The sequence below is a fragment of the Neophocaena asiaeorientalis genome, unplaced genomic scaffold, assembly GCF_003031525.2.
Source record: "Neophocaena asiaeorientalis asiaeorientalis breed wild unplaced genomic scaffold, Neophocaena_asiaeorientalis_V1.1 scaffold55, whole genome shotgun sequence".
Taxonomy (NCBI): Eukaryota; Metazoa; Chordata; class Mammalia; order Artiodactyla; family Phocoenidae; genus Neophocaena; species Neophocaena asiaeorientalis.
Window position 1 is genome coordinate 7,818,049 of NW_020175684.1, and position 19,668 is coordinate 7,837,716.

At 38.2% G+C, this 19,668-nt stretch overlaps 1 long non-coding RNA gene across 1 annotated transcript in view; it reads left to right on the forward strand.

Moving 5' to 3' along the window:
* LOC112390944 (uncharacterized) overlaps positions 1 to 19,668 on the forward strand; it is a 128,517-nt gene that overhangs the window by 59,321 nt on the left and 49,528 nt on the right. Inside the window, exons 3-4 of the long non-coding RNA XR_003001369.1 lie at positions 6,747 to 6,970; positions 10,311 to 10,435. This is a non-coding gene — a long non-coding RNA (uncharacterized LOC112390944). The remainder of the gene's footprint in view (positions 1 to 6,746; positions 6,971 to 10,310; positions 10,436 to 19,668) is intronic.

Here is a 19,668-nt window from a genome sequence, read left to right on the forward strand (position 1 = left end):
TTGCATTCCTGGAATAAACCCCACTTGATCATGGTGTATGATCCTTTTTATGTGTTGTTGGATTCTGTTTGCTAGTATTTTATTGAGGATTTTTGCATCTATGTTCATCAGTGATATTGGCCAGTAGTTTTCTTTCATTGTGACGTCTTTGTCTGTTTTTGGTATCAGGGTGATGGTGACCTCAGAGAATGAGTTTGGGAGTGTTCCTCCCTCTGCTCTCTTTTGTAAGAGTTTGAGAAGGATGGATGTTAGCTCTTCTCTAAATGTTTGATAGAATTCTCCTGTAAAGCCATCTGGTCCTGGGCTTTTGTTTGTTGGAAGATTTTTAATCACAGTTTCAATTTCACTGCTTGTGACTGGTCTGTTCACATTTTCTATTTCTTCCTGGTTCAATCTTGGAAGGTTGTGCTTTTCTAGGAATTTTTCCATTTCTTCCAGGTTGTCCATTTTATTGGCATAGAGGTGCTTGTAGTAGTCTCTTAGGATGCTTTGTATTTCTGCAGTGTCTGTTGTAACTTCTCCTTTTTCATTTCTAATTCTATTGATTTGAGTGTACTCCTTTTTTTTCTTGGTGAGTCTGGCTAATGGTTTATTAATTTTGTTTATCTTCTCAAAGAAACAGCTTTTAGTTTTATTGATCTTTGTTATTGTTTCCTTCATTTCTTTTTCATTTATTTGTGATCTGATCTTTATGATTTCTTTCCTTCTGCTAGCTTTGGGGTTTTTTTGTTCTTCTTTCTCTAATTGCTTTAGATGTAAGGTTAAGTTGTTTATTTGAGATGTTTCTTGCTTCTTATGGTAGGATTGTATTGCTATAAACTTCCCTCTTAGAACTTCTTTTGCTGCATCCCAAAGGTTTTGGGTCATTGTGTTTTCATTGTCATTGGTTTTTAGGTGTTTTCTTATTTCCTCTTTGATTTCCCCTGTTATCGCTTCGTTATTAAGTAGTGTATTGTTTAGCCTCCATGTGTTTGTATTTTTTACAGATTTTTTCATGTAATTGATATCTAGTCTCATAGTGTTGTGGTCGGAATATATACCAGATACGATTTCAATTTTCTTAAATTTACCAAGGCTTGATTTGTGACCCAAGATATCATCTATCCTGGAGAGTGTTCCATGAACACTTGAGAAGAAAGTGTATTCTGTTGTTTTTGGATGGAATGTCCTATAAATATCAATTAAGTCCGTCTTGTTTAATGCATCATTTAAAGCTTGTGTTCCCATATTTATTTTCAATTTGGATGATCTGTCCATTGGTAAAAGTGGGGTGTTAAAGTCCCCTACTATGATTGTGTGACTGTCGATTTCCCCTTTTATGGCTGTTAGTATTTACTGTATGTATTGAGGTGCTCCTATGTTGGGTGCATAAATATTTACAATTGTTATATCTTCTTCTTGGATTGATCCCTTGATCGTTATGTCATGTCCTTCTTTGTCTCTTGTAATAGTCTTTTTTTAACGTCTATTTTGTCTAATGTGAGACTTGCTACTCCAGCTTTCTTTTGATTTCCATTTGCATGGAATATCTTTTTCCATCCCCTCACTTTCAGTCTGTATGTGTCTCTAGGTCTGAAGTGGGTCTCTTGTAGGTAGCATATATACGGGTCTTGTTTTTGTATCCATTCAGCCAGTCTATGTCTTTTGGTAGGAGCATTTAAGGTAATTATCGATATGTATGTTCCTATGACCATTTTCTTAATTGTTTTGGGTTTATTATAGGTGTTTTCCTTCTCTTGTGTTTCTTGCCTAGAGAAGTTCCTTTAGCATTTGTTGTAAATCTGGTTTGGTGGTACTGAATTCTCTTAGCTTTTGCTTGTCAGTAAAGGTTTTACTTTCTCTGTGAAATCTGAATGAGGTCTTTGCTGGATAGTGTAATCTTGGTTGTAGTTTTTTCCCTTTCATCACTTTCAATATGTCCTGCCAGTCCTTTCTGGCTTGCAGAGTTTGTGCTGAAAGATCAGCTGTTAACTTCATGGGGATCCCCTTGTATGTTATTTGTTGTTTGTCCCTTGCTGCTTTTAATATTTGTTCTTTGTGTTTAATTTTTGATAGTTTAATATGTGTCTTGGCATGTTTCTCCTTGGATTTATCCTATATGGGACTCTCTGTGCTTCCTGGACTTGACTGACTATTTCCTTTCCCATATTAGGAAAGTTTTAGACTATAATATCTTCAAATATTTTCTCAGTCCCTTTCTTTTTCTCTTTTTCTTCTGGAACCCCTATAATTCGAATGTTGGTGTGTTTAATATTGTCCCAGAGTTCTCTGAGACTATCCTCAACTCTTTTCATTATTTTTTCTCTATTCTGCTCTGTGGTAGTTATTTCCATCATTTTATCTTCGAAGTCACTTATCCATTTTTCTGTATCAGTTATTCTGCTATTGATTCCTTATAGAGAATTTTAAATTTCATTTATTGTGTTGATCATCATTATTTGTTTGCTCTTTAGTTCTTATAGGTCCTTGTTAAACGTTTCTTGTATTTTCTCCATTCTATTTCCAGGATTTTGGGTCATCTTTACCGTCATTACTTTGAATTATTTTTCTGGTAGACTGCCTGTTTCCTCTGCATTTGTTTGGTCTGGGGGGTTTTTACCTTGCTCCTTCATCTGCTGTGTGTTTCTCTGTCTTCTCATTTTGCTTAACTTACTATGTTTGGGGTCTCCTTTTTACAGGCTGCAGGTTCGTTGTTCCCGATGTTTTTGGTGTCTGCCCCCTGTGGGTAAGGTTGGTTCAGTGGGTTGTGTAGGCTTCTTGGTGGACGGGACTGGTGCTTGTGTTCTGGTGGCTGAGGCTGCATCTTGTCTTTCTGGTGGGCAGAACTGCATGCTGTGGTGTGTTTTGGGGTGCCTGTGACCTTATTATAATTTTAGGCAGCCTGTTTGCTAATGGGTGGAGTTGTGTTCCTGTCTTGCTAGTTGTGTGCCATAAGGTGTCCAGCACTGTAGCTTGCTGGTCATTGAGTGGAGCTGGGTCTTAGCTTTGAGATGGAGATCGGTGGGAGAGCTTTTGCTGTTTGCTATTATGTGGAGCTGGACATCTCTGGTGGACTAATGCCCTGATCTCAGCTGTCCCACCTCAGAGGCACAGGCCTCACACCCAGCCAGAGCACCAAGACCCTGTCAGCCACACAGCTCAGAAGAAAAGGGGGAAAAAAAGAAATAAGGAATAAAATAAAATAAAGTTATTAAAATAAAAAATAGGGGCTTCTCTGGTAATGCAGTGGTTGAGAGTCCACCTGCTGATGCAGGGGACACGGGTTCGTGCCCCGGTCCGGGAAGATCCCACATGCCACAGAGTGGCTAGGCCCGTGAGCTATGGCCACTGAGTCTGCGCATCTGGAGCCTATGCTCCACAACGGGAGAGGCCACAACAGTGAGAGGCCCATGTACTGCAAAAAAAAAAAAAAATTATTAAAAATAAAAAGCTTAAAAAGTAATGAAAAAAAAAGAACGAAGAGAGCAACCAAACCAAAAATCAAATCCACCAATGATAACAAGTGCTAAAAACTATAGTAAAAAAACAAACAATCAAAAATACAGACCGAGAAAGCCCTAGGATAAATTGTAAAAGTAAAGCTATACAGACAAAATCACACAAAGAAGCATACACATACACACTCACAAAACGAGAAAAAGGAAATATATATATATATATATATATATAGAAAAAAAAAGGAAGAGAGCAACCAAATCAACAAACAAATCTACCAATGGGACCCAACTCTAAGTAGTAAACTAAAATAAAAGTAAAACAGAAAAATATTAGATGCAGAAAGCAAACCCCAAGTCTACAGCTGCTCCCAAAGTCCACCTCCTCAATTTGGGATGATTCGTTGTCTATTCAGGTATTCCACAGATGCAGGTACATCAGGTTGATTGTGGAGATTTAATCCACTGCTCCTGAGGCTGCTGGGAGAAATTTCCCTTTCTCTTCTTTGTTCTCACAGCTCACAGGGGCTCAGCTTTGGATTTGGCCCCGCCTCTGCATGTAGGTCACCTGAGGGTGTCTGTTTCCCATCCAGACAGGACAGGGTTAAAGGAGCAGCTGATTAGGGGGCTCTGGGTCACTCAGGCCAGGGGGAGGGAGGGGTACGGAGGTGGGGTGAGCCTGTGGTGGTAGAGACTGGCGTGATATTGCAGCAGCCTGAGGGGCGCTGTGTGTTCTCCTGGGGAAGTTGTCCCTGGATCACGGGACCCTGGCAGTGGCGGGCTGCATAGGCTCCTGGGAGGGGAGGTGTGGGTAGTGACCTGTGCTTGCACACAGGCTTCTTGGTGGTGGAAGCAGCAGCCTTAGCCTTTCATGTCGGTCACTGGTGTGTGCGCTGATAGCTGCGGCTCGCGCCCGTCTCTGGAGCTCGTTTAGGCAGTGCTCTGAATATCCTCTCCTTGCACACCCCAAAACAATGGACTCTTGCCTCTTAGGCAGTTCCAGACTTTTTCCCGGGCTCCCTCCTGGCTAGCTGTGGCTCACTCGCCCCCTTCAGGCTGTGTTCATGCAGCCAGCCCCAGTCCTCTCCCTTGTATCTGACTTCCGAATGCCGAGCCTCAGCTGCCAGCCCCCACCCATCCCATTGGGTGAGCAGACAAGCCTTGCGGGCTGGTGAGTGCTGGTCGGCACCGCTTCTCTGTGCGGGAATCTCTCCGCTTTGCCCTCTGCACCCCTGTTGCTGCACCCTCCTCCATGGCTCTGATGCTTCGCCCCTGCCACCCCCGTCTCCGCCAGTGAAGGGGCTTCCTAGTGTGTGGAAACGTTTACTCCTTCACAGATCCCTCCCCGAGGTGCAGGTCCCGTCCCTATTCTTTTGTCTCTGTTTTTTTCTTTTCTCTTTTGCCCTACCGAGGTTCGTGCGGTTTTTTGCCTTTTGGGAAGTCTGAGGTCTTCTGCCAGCGTTCAGTAGGTGTTCTGTAGGAGGTGGTCCACATGTAGATGTATTTCTGATGTATTTGTTGGGAGGAAGGTGATCACGTCTCACTCCTCCGCCATCTTGAAGCTAAAGTCTCTATCTTAATTATCTTCATATCCTTCGTATTTAGCTTTATCTTACAGAGTGGTGCCCAATGAATGTTTGCTGAGTAAAGGAGTAAAAGATGGCGGGCACTCCCATACTGGGTGTCTTCATGAAAATAGTGCCTGAAAGGAAATCCCACTCTTGCCACTACATTTCATATATGCTATCTTTTGACTATTTCAAGTCAGCTTGAGTCAGGGAGTAGAGAAATGCAGAATGCAGATATGGGGTTTGCTTAATTAGAGGAGATAGTGACTATAGAAAGCACTTTGTGAGATATGATGCTATTCAAATATTACTAGCATCATTTTCATTATTATGGAGTAAAAATAAGGAGGAACAAAAGAGAACCAACAAAGAGCAGTCCATGGGGAGAAGATTAAATCCTTTGTTAGTCACTATTACCTGGAGAAAGTTAAAACAGACAGCAAAGGTGCTTATGCAGCTAGGGCCAGTGACCAGATCGGGGTCACTGAGGACTATTTTGTGTTCTCATCATGACTTATTTTGTAATATTTGGTAAATCACTTAACCTTTCTGCAGTGCCAGTTTTTCCAATCCATTAAGTGACTATTATAGTATATTCTCCCTGCCGATGTGCAAGGATGTTTGGGTTACTCATTCAATAATTGTTGTAAAGCACTTTGAGTCCCTTAGAGAAAGCCAGGATCACAAGATTTATCTGGTATTATTAATTGGAAAGTCTTTTGGCATTAGTCGAGTCTCTGATTCCTTTGTAGTTCAACTGCTTTTCTGTGGCTTTCCCAATTCCAGTCAATTTCCCTTTATACAATTGCAAGTGTGCAATGATGTCCTGTCCTGTATCCCAAATGATGGTGCTATAATCAAATTAACCTGTTGGGTAGATGTAAAAAAAATTAGAAAAGTTTGAGGAGTTTTAGCCTGCCTTAAGGTGACTAAGGAAAACACTTAAGGTGGTTTGAGTGAAGAAAGATTATCCATGAGTGGCCAGAATCAATCAGTTACATGACTGAAGTGTTAAGTCCATGGCAAATGACATATGACATATAACACATGATGTTTTGGGCCTGCTAAGGCAAAAGAACAACTTGTTCCAGGATGAAAGAAACTTCTTAGTTTATATTGTTTGACACATAAACTTTTGAGTCTGTTTGGATGTTGGTGATCTAGTTTTACAGAATTTTCCACCAAAGGATACAGACATTACGGATAATATCAGTGTCTCTTTATGGAGTAACTAAGAGATTGTACCAGGGCCTCTTCCATATGCTTTTGGGAGAATGAGAAAATGCGTGATTCTTTGAAATTTTCAGTCTTATTTTATTCTTTCAGGTTGAGGAGTGATAGAGGCTTTTATTTCATTATGGCTTTTTGGAATTTTTTTTTTATTTAAAAAAATCCAGAGCATATAAATATTTATCTCATGGCTTAAGCTTTCATGACTCTAAAGAGTTTAAAATTGGATTGTACCTTTAGCCCTCCTCTCTCTCCCCTGAGAGCTGGCCTTATACCTTGGAGCAGTAGGTTTGCATATCGAAATGCCAGCTTGACCTAGCTGCCTGAAAGTCCTTAATGTCAGGCTTGCAGCAGAATTCATTAATTTATCTTCACAAGTTGGTAATTTCCTGTTATTCTCCTAAATGTTGCTAATTTCGGGTACACCCTTGCCATGAGGGGATTCTAGATCCCCAGTATTTTTAGCATAACCTGGCATGTGTATTATCATCATATACTGTCCTTGCTTTTCCAGAATCCATAGAAATGGTAGCCACGTGAAGTAGGCAGTTGTCATACCAACTCAGTTTACAGTTATCGAAGCAACCATTGAGTCAACAGAGAAACTGCGGGCACAAGATTTACATTTTCAATTATATGATGCTAACTTTTCTTCAAGATGTTGGAGAGAGAATTAAAATGGAACAGTGGACAGAGTGTGGCAGGAGCACAGGCCCACTGGGTCCCTCTCTATTTGCGGTGGGTCCCTTATTTATTTCCTATCTTATTTTTATCTTTCTTATGTCATTGTTTTATTAATCTCATTTATACCCAGTGATTAAAAACTAGGCAAAGAAATTGTTCCCAATTAGAGGCCCCGGAGAACCATCTATAATCAATAGATAAAACTTGCTTAAGGCCAAGACACTAGTGGTATTAAGTTGTTGCTCTTGATTTGACTTTGAAAAAGTACTTTAAAAATAAATGAGATAGGACATGGTATATGTGCTTGTTGTAAAATAATTCAAACAGGAAAAGTTTGAAGTAGTTGTCCTTCAGTGTCATACCTGCTCTCACCCTAGCCATGCAGTATCACTGCCTTTGAGGCTCCAGCCCCCTTTCCCTGGGCTAAGTCTGTAAGAAGCTTTTCAGAAACCTTTGCATACACACACATGCATGCATACTCTGTGCATATGTATCAATCATATCTTTATATATATTACATTATATGTATCACATGTCATATCTTCTATATAAGATATATCTTTTTAATTTTGACAAAAAATGGATCTCATTCCATGTACCATTCTTGGTTTCTTTCTTGTGCTTAATTATACATTGTGGGCATATTTCCATTTCAGTATGATCAATCTACCACATTCATCCTAATGGCTGCAAAGTATTCCCTTGAGATGTACCCTAATTTATTTAAACAATTCCCAACTGAATGACATTTAAGTTGTTTCCAGTTTTTAAGTATTGTCAATATGCTGCAATAAACATATTCATACATATAATCTTTGCATTTTGGGGGGAGCATATGTGCAGGATAAATATCTAGAAATGGAATTTCTGGGCCAAGAATATATGCATATGAATTTTGAGAAATATTGCTAAATTGGAAAGGGCTGCATGAGTTTATTTTTTCACTAATACTGAGGGAAAATATTTTATTATCTGAGTCTTTACCAACTGGTAAATTGAGCCAAACCACAGAGGGCTGGTCTGGCTTTGAAGACTGGCAAGGAAGAATGGGACTCTGATTAATGTTGCCTTTATTTCGGTTTACCACTGAAATGGCAAGCAAGCAGGGCAAAAGGTATTCACTAGACCAGAGCCTCTCAAAGTGTGGTCCCTGGCCAGGGAGCATCAATACCTCCTAGGAACTTGTTATAAATGCAAGTTCTCAGGTGCCACCCTAGACCTCCTGAACCATACATTCCCACACCGGGACCCAGCAATCTGAGTTTTAACAAGCCCCCCATGCGATTCTGATGCTCACCAAAGTTTGAGAATGACTTCAGTAGAGCTTGCCCAAAGCTTTCTTTATGCCTCTTGGAAGTGAACCTGGGAATCTCTGGTTCAGATTGCAGGTGTCCAGGACTGCATACTCTCTTCATCTCATACCATTTGGGTGAGGCAGGGGCCACGGTACCACTCAATAGAGTAATTACTCCCATAAATGGCAATTCCTGCTGCCCTTAGCCATAAATTTCTATGTCCTATTTCTTACTGCATTAGGAGGCATGCAGTGGACATGGCCAAATATTAACAAAATTTTGGCTTCTCGTCTATGTGAAAAATGGCACCTCATCCCTATTTAATATTAATTTCTTTAATTGTAAGTGAAGTGAAATGAGCATCATCTCATTTTATAGGCCATTTGCACTTTTTTTCCCCTTTACTATTACCTCTTTATGTTCTTTGCCATATTTTCTATTGGTTGGTTGTCTCTTCTTTATTCCTTGTGAGAACAACTTTAAGTTTAAGGAAATTAGCTCTTTGACATTTGTGTTGCCAATTATTTTTAACTCAGTTTGTCATTTATCATTTGAATTTAGTTACAGTAAATTTTTGCATCACAGATAGTTAAATTTTTCGTGAAGTCAAATGTAATAGTTTTTATCTTTCTGAATTTTGAATTTTATGTAATCTTAGATAGATCTTCCCAACCCTAGGATAATTAAAAAAATACTCATATTTTCCTCTAAACTATATGGTTTTATTTTTAGCACATAAGTCTTTGATGTGAACAGAATTTATTATTACTTAATAATAATATTAAGAAGTATACACGTAAACATATTTTAAACATATTTTCCTAAAGCTTAAAAGTTATCCCAATTTCATTTATTAAATAATTTGTCTTGTCTCCAATGATTTGATTTGAAGTAGCTTATTAATCATATTCAAAATCAGAAAGTATATTTGGGATTATTTCTAGAGCCTGTTCTATTGAGATTGAAATTAATTTATAGTTCAATTTAGGGAAAAGAAAGACTTTTAATTTTAATACAAAGTTTTCTTAACCAAGAACAGAGTACACTTTTATAGTTACTCATTTTTCCTTTTTTCCTCAGGAGTGATTTAAAACTTTCTTTATATAGGTGTTGCATATTTTTTTAATATATTTGTGAATTCCTAAATGTGATGTTTCCCCCATTATAGTTTTTACTAATTATTTGCATGTAGGAAAGCACAATCAATATCTTTGTGTATTAATTTCATAGCCAGTCATCTTATTGAGTTCTCATATGTTAGTGTTTGAAGGATTCCTATGGGCTTTTCAAGGTGGCAATAATCATCTACAAATAATATAAAGTATCCTATCTATGAGATTAGACTTTTATTATAAATTGTGTTTTATAGGAGAATATGACCTTTCTAATTTCCTGCTTTTAAAAATATCACCTTTTATTATTCTAAAAACTAAAAATCATAATCAAGTAAGTTTAGAAAGCATGAAGCCAAATGTAGTTAAACAGACTTTTTATTGCAAGATTTCTCTGAGCTTTTAGACTTCCGCAGCAGAGACTAGCTAATTGCTGTCCACTTCTCTTTTCTATGCCTAGACACATAGGATTGCCACATTTTCCTGATGCTTTATTATTAAGGTTGGGGCCATGTGACTGGTTCCATCCAACAGAACATGGTCAGAGTGATGTGTACCATTTCCAGGTCTGATCATCAGATGTCCCACCTCATTTTCCTTACTTGCTTCACTCCTTGGGGAGCTGAAGGCAAAGTGTCCATTAGGGACCCCCAAGGAAGCTGTGGATGTTGGCACCAAAACAGGGAATGAACCACATCTTAAATCACTACATGGAAAGCCACTTAGCAAGCATATAATCGTATTATATCTAAGTGAAACATTGCTTGTATTAAGCCACTGAGATGTTAAGGATGCTTGTTACAGCAAATCTGTGATAGCCTTACAATTGCCTTTCTTCTGCCAAGAAATTAATATTTAATAAATTACTTTCCTGTTCAAACATTTTTGTGGGCTTTATGTTAACCTTTTGAAAGATTTGAACATCTTTATTCAGCTTTAAAAGCCCTCCTCCATCTGGGTGTAACTTGGTATCCTTCTTCTCCGCAGGATGAAACCTCTGCTCCAGCAGATCCACTGTAAAGCAAAAGGTCATGTCCATGCTCCTTTCCATGACCAAATCCCTCTACATCATACTCATCCATCAAGGTTCAGCTTGAAAACCGAATCCAAAGGTATGGTTTAGAGCGTTCTAGTTCCTAGTGCTCTCCCTCAGCTTTAAATTGTTTCCTTCCTTTCATTTTTTATATTCACGTTTTATTTTGTTAAATGATAATTCACAGTGTTTGTTTGTTTGTTTTGGCTGTGCCGGGTCTTGGTTGCAGCACGAGGGATCTTGGCTGCGGCGTGTGGGATCTTTTTTTTAGTTGCGTCATGCGGATAAACTTCTTGGTTGTGACGTGCGAACACTTAGTTGTGGCATGTGTGCAGGATCTGGTTCCCCCGCAGGGATGGAGCCCGGGCCCCCTGCATTGGGAGCGTGGAGTTTTGCCCAGTGGACCACCAGGGAAGGCCCTATATCCACATTTTAAAAATGTGGGTATAGGGACTCAGTCAGCCAATCAAAAAAAAAAAAAGCTTATTAAGCATCTATTAGGTATCAGGTACCATACTAGGTCCAACAGGTATAGTAGGAAACAAGGATCTGATCCCTGCTCCCCATGAAGCTAACATTCTAGAAATAAACTACGATTTCCCAGAGGGGACAATGCCTTACTGACATTTAACATCTAGTATGTAACATAATTCATTGACAGTACTCAGAACATTAAAGTGTCATTGCAGTTATTGTCTTGACTTTCCCTTAATTATATATTATCTTGCATTAAAAAAATCACCTTTAATGAAGTAAATATACATGCAACAAAATTTGCCAATTTTAAGTTTGCAATTCTGAGTTTTGACAAATGTATACAGTTGTATTTTGTGTAGCTACACAAAAATAAAGTTTACGACAGTTGTGCAATAACCACCACAATCATGATCTGGAACATATCTTTCACTCCTGAAAGTTCCCTCCTGGTCCTTTCTAGTCAATGGCCTCTCCCTCTGCCTGCCTGCTGGCAACCACTAAATGGCTTATTGTCATTGTAGTTTTGCCCTTCCTAGAATTTTGTGTGAATGGAGTCACACAACATGCAGTTTTTTTGTGTCTGGATTTTTTCACTTTGTATTCCATTGCATGGACATACAGCAATTTATTTATACTCAATAGTTTATGGACATTTGGGCTGTTTGCAAATTTTTGGTTATCGAACACCGTGACTATGAACATTCAAATACATATTTTTGTTTGGGCATATGTTATTTCTCCTGGGTAAATACTTAGGAGCGAGATTGCTGAGTTGTATGGTAAGAGTAGATTTCACTTAATAAGAAACCACTAAACTTTTTTTCATGTGGATGTACCATTCTGTATTTCCATCGGCAATGTATGAGTGATCCAGGTGGTCTACATTCTCACCAGCATTTGATATTTTAAGTTAAGTCGGGGTTTTTTGTTTTTAATTCTAGTGAGTGTTTTGTGGTATATCAGTGTGGTTTTAACTTGCATTTTCCTAATGACTAATAATGTTGAGCATCTTTGTATATGTTCACTTACCATTTATCTATCTTATATGATGAAGTGTCTTTTCAAAAAAAGTCCCCAATTTAAAATTTAGATTGTTTGTCTTATTGAGTTGTAAGAGTTATTTATATATTCTTGAAGCAAATCCTTTATCAGCTATATGCTTTGTAAATATTTTATCCCGGTCTACAGTTTGTCTTTTTATTTTCTTAGCAGTGTCTTTATAAGACACTGGCGCAGTGGTTGAGAGTCCGCCTGCCGATGCAGGGGACACAGGTTCGTGTCCCGGTCCGGGAAGATCCCACATGCCGCGGAGCGGCTGGGCCCATGAGCCATGGCCTCTGAGCCTGCGCGTCCGGAGCCTGTGCTCCGCAACGGGAGAGGCCACAACAGTGAGAGGCCAGCGTACTGCAAAAAAAAAAAAAGTCAAACATAAAAAGTATAGATAGTAAGTGACAGTCCCAATCTTTCACCCCATCCCTATCTAAAAAGTAACGACTGTTTAATGCTTTTCTATGTCTACTTCTTGACTTTTTCCTGTGCATGCTTATACTTAAGAATTTTCTGCTTTACTAGTGTATCTTGGTGACCTTTTTATGCCAATACCTATTTTTCTACTACCAAATGACTTATTGCATGCTGTGGTTGTAATATTGTTCATTTAACCATCTACCGTTCTTGGCCACATATTTACCCTAAAATGCTGCAATGAACAGTCTTCTACATGGATACTGCAAGTGTGCTTATCACATATAATCCTAGAAGTGGACTTTGTAGGTATAAGAAAAGGCACAAGTAAAATTTTCAACAAGTCCTTTCCGATGTCTTCTTAATGAGAGTCTGTTTCCCTGCACACACCCTTGTCAAAATGCAGTACTATCCTGCTTTTTCACTTTTGTCCAATAAGTTAAAAATATTAACTCATTGTTCTAAAAAAATGCATATTACAAATTACAGTGGAGTTTCAGATTTTTTTTTTTTTAACGGTACGCGGGCCTCTCTCCACTGCGGCCTCTCCCGCCGCGGAGCACAGGCTCCTGACGCGCAGGCCCAGCGGCCACGGCTCACCGGCCCAGCCACTCCACGGCATGCAGGATCCTCCCGGACCGGGGCACGAACCGTGTCCCCCACATCGGCAGGCGGACTCCCAACCATCTGCGCCACTAGGGAAGCCCTCAGCATATTAAAATAAATACTTATTAGACACATTTTTCTTTGTGAATTCCTTTGCCTATTTTTCGAAGGCCTTTTTTCACTTCTTTACTGATTTCTAGGGGCCCTTCACATTGGTTATTAATACTTACCTATTACAAATGTTGATATTGTCCCACAGTCAGTATCTCATCTTTGAACTTTATTTATAATTTTTATATTATTCAAACTATTTGAATTTTTATATGGCCAAATCTTTTAACTTTATGACTTTTATTGTTTTTGCTTATGAAAGCATTCCCCATTTTAAGATTAAGACATAAAACTCTCATATAGTTTTACTAATACTTATATCATTTTTAATGCTTTTAATGTTTTATTGAGCTTAGTTTTTAACATCTGTACATAGCTAGCCTGTTATTCCAACATCACTTATGAATTATTTTCTCCCCGATTTGAAATATCACCTGCTTTATCTTTTCATATTGATCTCTTTATCTAATTTTGGACCAGTGCCACACTATTTTTCATATTTAGAATGATCATGTAAGTCCCTCCTCATTATTCCTTTTTTCCAAACTTTACTGGCTATTTCACTTCATTTCATTTATTTCATAAGACATCCCTTTAGAATTTTGACTGGGAATTGTATCAAATTTATCTATAAATTTGGAGAGATCTTATACATTATTGAGTCTTCCCATCCAGAACCAGTTTGCCCTTCTATTAATTTAGAGCTTCTTTTTCTTTCTTCAGTAAAAATTTACAGCATTCTTCATAAATGTGTTGTACATCTCTTGTTGGACTCTATTATAATAGGTAATATTTTTCTTTGCTATTATGATGGAATCTTTAAATGCATTCTAATTGGTTATTTCAGAGGTATAAAAGCTACTATTAATTCTCATATGTTGGCCTTGTATCCACCTAAGTAAACCCTCTGTTCTAAAAGTTTATTAGCAGAGTCTTTTGGGTATTCTAGATGGACACTCACATTGTTTGATAGTAATAATAGTTCTTATTCTTTCCAATATTTACACTTAATTTTTTTATTATAATAAAGTTTTTTCAGTAAAAAACATTTTTCCTGTAATAGGTATTTATTGAGTCCAGAGTATCTCTTTTACAGTGTTAAATTCCTTAACTATTTAGTGTTTCTTGTTTTCTCTTATTTGTGGTTAAGGTTCTAGATTGAACATTTCGTTTGCTTTTGGGGTGTATTTTCTCAGCCCAAATGAGAATCCCTGTTTGTCTGGCAGTTGACACAACTCTGATGACCTCTGGTGAGTCTACAGGAGAAGAAGACCAAAGGGAGGAGAGGAAAGTGTGAAGGAGGCTTGACCTTTGGGAATGAGACTGCTCATACCTCCTGGTAGACAGAAGCTCTCTCCCTTTCTTTTGCTCAATAGCCACCCTGGTTGTCTCACACCTCAGATTTCTTAGGAGGGGCTACTCATAGCTCTAACCTGGGGACAAATACAGTAAGTGGGTGAGTGGGGAGTTGCTGTCTTATCTGTGTCACTCATTAGTTAATTACCTAAAACACTATCATACTCTCCTTCCGGCCTCCACTGCCTTTGACAGTGGCATTATTCTGGAGTTTTCCAGGGAAAGAGCACTATTTGCGGATGTGTTGTTTGTCTTCTGAGAGGGGTTCCTCAGCTCCTTTGGGTTATGTTGAGAAGCTTTTTGCTGTTGCTCTGTCACTGCTGGAGATCCCTCATTTTTCTAGTCTGCTGGCAACCTTATTTCCAATGTTGTCATGAATTTGCTAACTTCTTTTTTGGAGGGAATTTCCTTTTTGAATTGTATTTATGTTAGATCCTTTGGATTAATTCTTATCCTTGATTAGGAATAGCACTGTCCAGGCCTGCTAATTTGCTCAAGAACTTAGTGGATATGTGTTGGGGAGTGACTGGGAATGGCATCTTATTCAATATTTAAAATAATTAAACAGCTTTTTTTTTTTTTTGCTGTAATAAGTTTCAGTGTATAACATATAGAAAATACAGAAAAATAAAAGGAAGAAAGAATAATGCATAATCCTATCATGACAATTACTGTTAATATTTAGACATGTTAACTTTCAGTCTGTGCCTTATGCCTATTTTAACATTCTTGTGATTATATTCTCTATAGCATTTTGTATTTATTTTCAACTTATGTCTTAGCACACGTCTTCTATATTATTAGAAACATTCATGATTAAGTCCTTACTTTAATAATATCATGGGATATAATCAAATGGATCCTCCAAGGGTGATACTTCCCTGTGTTGGGCCATTTGGGTTAATTTGGTATTTGGCTCTTTATTTTTCAGAAATAAATTTGACTTATATATATTATTTAATTTTGGAGATGAAATTTCTAGTGAAGTGTACCAATCCTAAATGAATAATTTGATGAGTTTTGATAAACGTTTACATTCAAGTAACCATAACCCCAACCAGATACAGAATATTTACTTGACTCATCTTAATAATGCAGTGATGAATACCTATAAGAAGTTGCCGTATATTTAGATTATTAGGCTATGCTCCTAGAAGCGAAATGATGTGGGCTCATTTTATGAAATTTTTGATGGACATTTTACCCAAATGCTTCCAAAGGGTGGGTCCATGCCCATTCCCACCAGGCAGTGGAGAGTGCCAGCATTATTCAGCCCTTTCTCTGTGACCCCCTTGACACGTTTTGACTGACCCCCAGCAGGAGAGCTCCACCTTTTCTTCCTGAAAACACACTGTGACTCTGTCATGACAATACCCACTTCCATCCGACCATGGCTATGTGTGCATATTCATGTATAAAAAATTGCTATTTCTGCTTCTAGTGGGCTTACAACACTCTCCACACAGGCAACCATCTGTGCAGCCTGGCAGTGGTTATCAGTGGTACCACTTATTTGTGCCAGTGTCTTCCTGATGGAATCATGTCTCAGATCTTCTCTGTCTTCTTTCGAAGAGACACTGTGTTTCTAATTGCATGGGCTCTAAAACTCATGAGCCCCGGTTAACTTCTCTTGCTCCAGTTGACGCCAACTCCTATCCATTTTGCTTTCCTAGATCTTCCCCTCTTTCCATTTCCATTCTCAATGCCTTATTTTAGCCTTTCAGGACCACTTGCTTAAACAATTTCAGTTGATTCCTTTCTCCCTAACAAATCTGTCTGGGTCATGGCTGCCAGATCAACCATCCCAAAGTGTTTGATTATGCCACACTGCTGCTCAAAATATCTTCAAGAGTCTTCACTCAAAATCCGTATCCTGGCATTTCAGGTCTTCCACAGTCTTCCAACTTGACTTCTATCTTTTTCATGAAATCTGTATTCCAGCCAGACCAAACTACTTGTTTTCCTCATATTTAACACAATTTTTGATTGTTCTCTGCTTTATTCAAGTCCTTGCCTTTTCTGGAGTGCTTTTTGTTCCTCCATGATTTAAATTTCCAAATTCTATCTTTCCTTCAAAATCCAGTTTAAGTGTCACTTCTTTCACAAAATCTCCCCTGTTAACCCCAGCAAAATAGTCTCTCTCCTCTCTCATCATAGTACATTATTATTACATTTTTGTTTTGTGTATTATTTTCAGTCTGGAATTATAACAATTCATTGACGGTCTTAACTTTTTTGTTTAGACAGAAACTTCCTTAAGGGCAAGTTCCAGGTTTTAAAATGTTCGTGTATGTTTTCAGTGCACAATAGCAGAAGCTCAGTAAATATTTTCTTTTCCAGCTTTATTGTGGTGTAATGGACAAATAAAATTGTAATATATTTAAGACATACAATGTGATAATTTGATATGCTGTTGGAAGAGGTCATCAAGAGGGTATTACAGCTGGTTTAGCTGTGAGCCGGACCAGGACAATCAGAGGTTCCTCACCTCCTGCCCGTGTCCTTGGAATGTACATTCACCCACTCTTCCCACAGTAGAAATCATTTTCAAGGACACAGCCTTGAGAAAGCAAGGTGTTGTTGAGACCGTCTGGACTGTGTGTGTGACTGAACCCCATTAAGTCCTCTATATAAACTTTTAACGTTCTGGCGAGTGGGTGTGAAGATCTACTCATCTTGTATCCGGCCAAGGCAAGTCTTGTGTGTAAATTCTCTTGCTTATGATTATTATTTTTTAAAGTTCATTGTATATTTTAATCACACACAAAAAACATTTAATACATGAAACATGGGTTCTAGCCTTAGATAATTACAAACAGCTTTCTTGTTTCCATGACAATATTTCAGGGCAAGGGACACATCTTCATCTTGCATCGTTATCCCACACATTGCAATACTTAAAACCTTCCCCAGGGTCTTCCCCACTCCCTAAATTTAAACAGGCTTCCCTATTAAATCATGTCATCATCATGACCACCAAAATCTCTCCCCAAAACCTTCCCAGATGCCACCTCATGGAAGATATCTCCCTATTTAGAACCAGAAATCTAAATCTTCTATCAGATAATAATTTATGTTTATGTTACACATTTTTCCACAACTCTGTCCCTATCACAGTGCTGTACACAACATACTGGCTGCATTAAGGAATGTTTGAGTAGTAAATTAAAATGAAGCATGAATTATAATCACCACCTGAATTGTATTCTTGAGTTCAGTGGTTGAAAGTCACACAGACTTGCATCTAAATTCTTGCTCCAGCTTATATTAGCACTTTGACTTTAAGCAGTTTACATGTCCTCAGTCTCAGATTCTTCATCTGAAAATTGGTTATGATGGGAGTAGGGCAGTTCTTTTAAAATTTAATTTAATTTAATTTTTTATACCACAGGTTCTTATTAGTCATCAATTTTATACACATCAGTGTATACATGTCAAACCCAATCGCCCAATTAATCATACCACCATTCCCACCCCCTGCGGCTTTCCCCCCTTGGTGTCCATATGTTTGTTCTCTACATCTGTGTCTCAACTTCTGCCCTGCAAACCGGTTCATCTGCACCATTTTTCTAGGTTCCACATACACGTGTTAATATACGATATTTGTTTTTCTCTTTCTGACTTACTTCACTCTGTATGACAGTCTCTAGATCCATCCACGTCTCAACAAATGACCCAATTTTGTTCCTTTTCATGGCTGAGTAATATTCTGTTGTATATATGTGCCACATCTTTTAATCCATTCGTCTGTCGATGGGCATTTAGGTTGCTTCCATGACCTGGCTATTGTAAATAGTGCTGCAGTGAACATTGGGGTGCATGTGTATTTTTGAATTATGGTTTTCTCTGGGTATATGCCCAGTAGTGGGATTGCTGAATCATATGGTAATTCTATTTTTAGTGTCTTAAGGAACCTCCATAGTGTTATCCATGGTGGCTGTATCAATTTACATTCCCACCAACAATGCAAGAGGGTTCCCTTTTCTCCACACCCTCTCCAGCATTTGTTGTTTGTAGATTTTCTGATGATGCCCATTCTAACTGGTGTGAGGTGATACCTCATTGTAGTTTTGATTTGCATTTCTCTAATAATTAGTGATGTTGAGCAGCTTTTCATGTGCTTATTGGCCATCTGTATATCTTCTTTGGAGAAATGTCTATTTAGGTCTTCTGCCCATTTTTGGATTGGGTTGTTTCTTTCTTTAATATGGAGCTGCATGAGCTGTTTATATATTTTAGAGATTAATCCTTTGTCCATTGTTCGTTTGCAAATATTTTCTCCCATTCTGAGGGTTGTCTTTTCATCTTGTTTATGGTTTCCTTTGCTGTGCAAAAGCTTTTAAGTTTCATTAGGTCCCATTTGTTTATTTTTGTTTTTATTTCCGTTACTCTAGGAGATGGATCAAAAAAGATCTTTCTGTGATTTATGTCAAAGAGTGTTCTTCCTATGTTTTCCTCTAAGAGTTTTATAGTGTCCAGTCTTACATCTCGGTCTCTAATCCATTATGAGTTTATTTTTGTGCATGGCGTTAGGGAGTGTTCTAATTTCATTCTTTTACATGTAGCTGTCCAGTTTTCCCAGCACCACTTATTCAAGAGAGTGTCTTTTCTCCATTGTATATCCTTGCCTCCTTTGTCATAGATTAGTTGACCATAGGTGCATGGGTTTACCTCTGGGCTTTCTATCTTGTTCCATTGATCTGTGTTTCTGTTTTTGTGCAAGTACCATATTGTCTTGATTACTGTAGCTTTGTAGTATAGTCTGAAGTCAGGCAGTTTTTTTTCAGCTCCATTTTTTTCCCTCAAGACTGCTTTGGCTATTCAGGGTCTTTTGTGTCTCCATACAAATTTTAAGATTTTTTGTTCTAGTTCCATAAAAAATGCCATTGGCAATTTGATAGGGATTGCATTGATTCTATAGATTGCTTTGGGGAGTATAGTCATTTTTACAATATTTATTCTTCCAATCTAAGAATATGGTATATCTCTCCATCTGTTGGTATCACCTTTAATTTCTTTCACCAGTGTCTTATAGTTTTCTGCATACAGGTCTTTTGTGTCCCTAGGTAGGTTTTTTCCTAGGTGTTCTATTCTTTTTGTTGCAATGGTAAATGGGAGTGTTTCCTTAATTTCTCTTTCAGATTTTTCATCATTAGTGTATAGGAATGCTAGAGTTTCCTGTGCATTAATTTTGTATCCTGCAACTTTACAAATTCATTGATTAGCTCTAGTAGTCTTCTGGTGGCATTTTTAGGATTCTCTATGTATAGTATCATGTCATCTGCAAACAGTGACAGT